This window comes from Dendropsophus ebraccatus, chromosome 11 (genome assembly GCF_027789765.1).
Source record: "Dendropsophus ebraccatus isolate aDenEbr1 chromosome 11, aDenEbr1.pat, whole genome shotgun sequence".
NCBI classification, from domain to species: Eukaryota; Metazoa; Chordata; class Amphibia; order Anura; family Hylidae; genus Dendropsophus; species Dendropsophus ebraccatus.
The window spans coordinates 88,810,627-88,816,626 of record NC_091464.1 but is presented as its reverse complement, the minus strand read 5'-3'; the positions used below and the strand labels follow the sequence as shown (position 1 = coordinate 88,816,626).

Below are 6,000 nucleotides of genomic sequence, written 5' to 3'. Positions count from 1 at the left end.
CCTGGCTCCCCTCCAGCAGCAGCCCCATGTAACAAGCCTGGCTCCCCCCAGCACACAGCCCCATGTAACAAGCCTGGCTCCCCCCAGCAGGCAGCCCCATGTAACAAGCCTGGCTCCCCTCCAGCAGGCAGTCCCATGTAACAAGCCTGGCTCCCCCCCCAGCACACAGCCCCATGTAACAAGCCTGGCTCCCCTCCAGCAGGCAGCCCCATGTAACAAGCCTGGCTCCCCCTCCGGCAGGCAGTCCCATGTAACAAGCCTGGCTCCCCTCCAGCAGCAGCCCCATGTCTATACTGCTGCCTCCTCTGTATACATATGTAGATGAGCACGTGGCTGCTGCTTCCTGTTATGCTCCTGGCCCCGCCCCTTCCTGTGACGTCATAGCTACCAGGAGCATGGGAGGGGGCGGGCAGTGTATGGAGAGGATCCTGGACCCCAGTATAGGAGAGGTGAGTGACGTCACAGCTCTGCTGTATACAGGGCGGCTGATATATATACAGACGGCTGGGGATGGTGTTATAGCTGCTGATGGAACTTTACACCGATTAGATTTGTGCTTTTATTGTGTTTTGAAACAAAGCAAAATCATGAAAAATCTCCAGTATTATAGCAGAAAATATATATATACCATTCACTGTGCAATATACATACCCGTATACTTCTGTCCTCTGGGGTAGATAGTCGTATATAATAGTAGTATAGTGTAGTATATAATAGTAGTATGCGGTTCAGGGAAGAAACAGAGCGCTGCACCTCACACCTATGGCTGATACTAGTGCCGCTAGGCTAAATAAAAAACACATCAGAATTTTGTGTATGAATTGATCAAGCCATACTGCCCCATGTACCTCGTGCCGGTATCTGATACACATGGGTCCCTACACTAAGTCCACACCGTGCCAGTCAGTGGCCACCAACCCCGCAGGCGTGCACAGCCAGGGAACGGGGGCCATGGGACGGCCCTGCGACCCCCATGCCGCAGGACCAGACCCAAAAACACCACACCAGAACCCGGCCAGCACCACCGGCGGAGAAGGTCGCCCCGGTGGTACACGGGGCAATATGGCTTGATCAATTCATATACAGACACTTGATTTTTAATATAGGCCTAGCGGCATTAGTATCAGCCATAGATGGGATGTGCAGCGGTTCCATTCTCTCCAGTTCGTGTTTCACAGTTCTCCCTCTCTGAACAGCTAGCACTCCTGTCAGGAACCGGTGACACCAGACACACAGAGCCCTAAGCTCAGCCCCGCCCACTGTCCTCTACCTACTTGCCACAATCCGCCCTAAGATGGCGGCGAGCAACTGGGCGGCGGTCCCTGCACTGACTAGGTGGGACACAAAGACAAGACAGACAGACAAAACACAATAAAGAATGGTCGACAGTCCGGGTCACAACAATCGGGCAGCGCAGTACAAAAACACAATCCAAAAAGCAAGGTCAATAAACAGGCAATATGGTCAGGGGCAGGCAGCAAGCAGGGATAGTCAGAATACAAGGCAAAATAGTCAGAATAAACACAGAGCTAAACAGAGGCAGAAGCAGGCTGAGACAAGCTCAATAAGGCTAGGTTCACACTGCGTTTTCAGCATCCGTTTAACGGACCCGTTTTTTTTAACGTCCAGAAAAATAGGGTCAGCAAAGTTTTTTGGTCCGTTTTGGTCCGCCAAAAAAAACGGATCCGTTTTTTTTTATAATGGAAGTCAATGGAAAAAACGGATGCACACAAATGAATCCGTTTTTTGCAATCCGTTTTTCATGCGTTTTTTGCAAAAAACGGATGCGTTAAACGGATGCTGAAAACGCAGTGTGAACCTAGCCTAACCGGCACCAGAATGAGCCTCAGCCAAACACTTATAGGGAATAAGGGGAAACTCCCAGCCCTTATTGGACAAGGCTCCTGGTATCAACTAAATCACCTGTGCACAGAACTGGAGCAGTGTAACTCCTACATGGCCAGAGCACACAGCAAACGGGTGGGGCTGAACATCCTGATAGAAACAGGCCAGTGTTCAGACAGGGTTCAGGTTACAGCACATCACATACAAAACACTAAGTATCAGCGCCGTCGCACAGCACAAGCCGAGGGGCGCACGGAACTCAGCACAGGCACATTCATGACAACTCCTTTATAAGACCCACATGACCAAAATTAGAAGGATATGTCTGTGCTCACATGTCTGGACCCTATGTCTTCCCCATTCTGTGAGAGCAGCAATGGTAAGGCTAGGTTCACACTGCGTTTTCAGCATCCGTTTAACGGATCCGTTTTTTTTAACGTCCAGAAAAATAGGGTCAGCAACATTTTTTGGTCCGTTTTGGTCCGCCAAAAAAAACGGATCCGTTTTTTTTATAATGGAAGTCAATGGAAAACCGGATGCACACAAATGAATCCGTTTTTTGCAATCCGTTTTTCATGCGTTTTTTGCAAAAAAAGGATGCGTTAAACGGATGCTGAAAACGCAGTGTGAACCTAGCCTTAGTGTCATACCATACCCATACTTGTGTCGTTTGGGGGCAGCCTTCCCCGCCGGTGGTGCTGGCCGGGTTTTGGTGGGGCTTTTTGGGTCTGGTCCTGTGACATTGGGGTTGCAGGGCCGTTCCATGGCCTCCCTTCCCTGCACGTGCACGCTTTGTGGGGTTGGCGGTCGCTGACCGACACGGTGTGGAGTTAGTGTAGGGACCCGTGTGGACCAGAGGACCTGCACGGTGGTACACGGGGCAATATGGCTTGATCAATTCATATACAGACACTCTGGTGTTGATTTTTAATATAGGCCTAGCGGCATTAGTATCAGCCATAGATGGGATGTGCAGCGGTTCCATTCTCTCCAGTTCGTGTTTTGCAGTTCTCCCTCTCTGAACAGCTAGCACTCCTTTATAAGACCCACATGACCAAAATTAGCAGGATATGTCTGTGCTCACATGTCTGGACCCTATGTCTTCCCCATTCTGTGAGAGCAGCAATGGTAAGTGTAATACCATATCCATACTTGTGTCGTTTGGGGGCAGCCTTCCCCGCCGGTGGTGCTGGCCGGGTTTTGGTGGGGCTTTTTGGGTCTGGTCCTGTGACATTGGGGTTGCAGGGCCGTTCCTTGGCCTCCCTTCCCTGCACGTGCACGCTTTGCGGGGTTGGCGGTCGCTGACCGACACGGTGTGGAGTTAGTGTAGGGACCCGTGTGGACCAGAGGACCTGCGCGGTGGTACACGGGGCAATATGGCTTGATCAATTCATATACAGACACTCTGGTGTTGATTTTTAATATAGGCCTAGCGGCATTAGTATCAACCATAGCTGGGATGTGCAGCCGTTCCACTCTCTCCAGTTCATATAATAGTAGTATAGTGTAGTGGTATATAATAGTAGTATAGTGTAGTATATAATAGTAGTATAGTGTAGTCGTATATGATAGTAGTATAGTGTAGTATATAATAGTAGTATAGTGTAGTTGTATATAATAGTAGTATAGTGTAGTCGGTATAGTGTAGTAGTATATAATACTAGTATAGTGTAGTTGTATATAATAGTAGTATAGTGTAGTGGTATAATAGTATAGTGTAGTGGTATATAATAGTAGTATAGTGTAGTCGTATATAATAGTAGTATAGTGTAGTGGTATATAATAGTATAGTGTAGTCGTATATAATAGTATAGTGTAGGGAACATACTAAAAAGCATGAACAAAAAGAATGAACATTATTTCCTATGGGGAGACATCTAAAATATGGTTTTAATTGGTTTAATTAGATAGAGCCGGAATGAGCAGCATTTTTCTGTAGTGCTCAGTGGACTGAGTGTATATACCACAGAAACCGATGAGCCCATGCAGGTGGACATAGGTCGTTTGACGGCAGAAGAGAGAACTCGTTGTCGGGAGCAAAACCTGTGCCACTTCCACCTGAATTGTGCTCAACATCCTCAGCAGACGGGGAAACTCTTACACCTAGGCCAGGTAGGAGAGGCCTCCCTAGGTGTGATTGCTTCCTCTCCACACCTGTCCTTGGCGATTACGATCTCTGCTTCTTCTGGACAGCGATTCCAGTCCACCGCCTTCCTGGATTCTGGCCCAGCACGCAACTTCGTTGCAGAATCCTTGGTCCGGATCCTTACTCCCTGTGGTCCTGCTCGACAAACTTCTGGCAAGTCCCAGTACAGAGAAGATCACCTTCTACATTCTGTCCCGTTCCTCTTCTGCCACCCTGTTGGGTCTCCCTTAGCTACAGCTGCACGCCCCTAGCCTTGACTGGAAGACCAGGGAGGTCTTGCGTTGGGGGCCAGATTGCTTCAGACGATGTCTGCAGACCTCTCGCAACCGGGTACCTCCACCACCTTCTGACTCTTCCAAGCCATTGCCTGGTCTCCCAGACCAGTAACAGGACTTTGCTGATGTGTTCCTCGAAAAGAAGGCTGACATGTTAGCACCTCATCAGCCATAAGATTGCCCCATAAATCTACTTCTCAGTGCTACGCCCACTCGTGGTAGAGTGTATCCCCCCTCTGATCCGCAAACTGAAGCCATGTCTGCGTACATCAAGGATAACCTGCAAAAGGGCTTCTTCCGAAAGTCTTCCTCTTTAGCTGGAGCAGAGTTCTTATTTGTCCAGAAGGATGGATCTCTCTTCCCTTGCATCGACTATGTATCCTACTCATGCCAGGTGCACCTTGGACAGATAAGGTATTACCAATCGGTTTCTATTGTACAAACACTCCTTGCTCTGTGCACTACAGATATATCCTGTTCATTCCGGGTCTATCTTGCGCGGGGAAAGAACTACACCTCTTTTTTTGATGGAATATGCCTTAAAGGGGTAGTGCGGCGCTCAGAATTTATTCACAGAATAACACACATTACAAAGTTATACAACTTTGTAATGTATGTTATGTCTGTGAATCGCCCCCTTCCCGTGTCCCACCACCCCCACCCGTGTACCCCGAAGTGTTGGTGCATTATACATTACCTGATCCGTGTCGAGCCCGTCTGCCATCTTGTGCCAAACGTCATCTTCGAACGGACGGCCGAGTCGCTGCCGCCGTCCCCCCTCCGCCGCGTCATAACTGTGCTCGGCCGCGATTGGCACAAGATGGCGGACGGGCTCGACACGGATCAGGTAATGTATAATGCACCAACACTTCCGGGTACACGGGTGGGGGTGGTGGGACACGGGGAACGGGGCGATTCACAGACATAACATACATTACAAAGTTGTATAACTTTGTAATGTGTGTTTTTCTGTGAATAATTTCTGAGCGCCGCACTACCCCTTTAATTTCACTACTTATCCTATTCATTCCAGGTGTACCTTGCACAGGTAGCGTATAACACATCGGTTTCTGTGGTATATACACTCAGTCCCCTGAGCACTACAGAAAAATGCTGCTCATTCCTGATCTATCTAACTAATTAAACCAATTAAAACCATATTTTAGATGTCTCCCCATAGGAAATAATGTTCATTCTTTTTCTTCATTCGTTTTGTTTATGCTTTTTAGTATCTCCCATAGTGTAGTCATATATAATACTAGTATAGTGTAGTATATAATGCTAGTATAGTGTAGTGGTATATAATAGTAGTATAGTGTAGTCGTATATGATACTAGTATAGTGTAGTCATATATAATAGTAGTATAGTGTAGTCGTATATAATACTAGTATAGTGTAGTCGTATATAATACTAGTATAGTATAGTGTAGTCTTATATATTACTTGTATAGTGTAGTCGTATGTTGTAGTATTTTTTAGTATAGTATAGTGAGTAGTAGTATAGTAGTGTGGTGATATGGTATATTAGTATAGTCTTATAGTAGTGTAATTGTATGATATAGTAGTATAGTGATATGTTATAGTAGTGTTGTATGATAAGGTAGTATAGTCCTATAGTAGCGTAGTTGTATGATATAGTAGTATAGTCTTATCGTAGTGTAATTGTATGATATAGTAGTGTAGTGATATGTTATAGTAGTGTTGTATGATAAGGTAGTATAGTCCTATAGTAGT

General features: G+C 46.8%; 1 pseudogene; it reads left to right on the top strand.

Moving 5' to 3' along the window:
- Positions 1 to 378: 378 nt before the first annotated feature.
- LOC138767434 (zinc finger protein 420-like) overlaps positions 379 to 6,000 on the top strand; it is a 30,160-nt pseudogene continuing 24,538 nt past the window's right edge.